Here is a 687-nt window from a genome sequence, read left to right on the forward strand (position 1 = left end):
CCCAGGTCTGTAGGTGCCCAATATGCTACTGGAGATCAGTGGAGAAATAACTCCAGAAAGAATGAAGGGATGGAGCCAAAGCAAAAAGAATACCCATTTGTGGATGTGACTGGTGATAGAAGCAAGGTCTGATGCTGTAAAGAACAATATTGCATAGGAACCTGGAATGTTAGTCCAAGAATCAAGGCAAACTGGAAGTGGTCAAACAGGAGATGGCAAGAGTGAACGTTGACATTCTAGGAATCAGCAAACTAAGATGGACTGGAATGGGTGAGTTTAACTCAGATGACCATTATATCTACTACTGTGGGCAGGAATCCCTTAAAGGAAATGGAGTAGCCATCATGGCCAACAAAAGAGTCCAAAATGCAGTACTTGGATGCAATCTCAAAAATGACAGAATGATCTCTGTTCGTTTCAAAGGCAAACCATTCAATATCACAGTAATCCAAGCCTATGCCCCAACCAGTAACACTGAAGAAGCTGAAGTTGAACAGTTCTATGAAGACCTACAAGACCTTTTAGAACTAACACCAAAAAAAGATGTCCTTTTCATTATAGGGGACTGGAATGCAAAAGTAGGAAGTCAGGAAACACCTGGAGTAACAGGCAAATTTGGCCTTGGAGTACAGTGGTTATCATTGATTGATGAGTGTATATTGAAGACTCCTTGCATCCCTGGGATAA

This window comes from Bubalus bubalis, chromosome X (genome assembly GCF_019923935.1).
Source record: "Bubalus bubalis isolate 160015118507 breed Murrah chromosome X, NDDB_SH_1, whole genome shotgun sequence".
Taxonomy (NCBI): domain Eukaryota; kingdom Metazoa; phylum Chordata; class Mammalia; order Artiodactyla; family Bovidae; genus Bubalus; species Bubalus bubalis.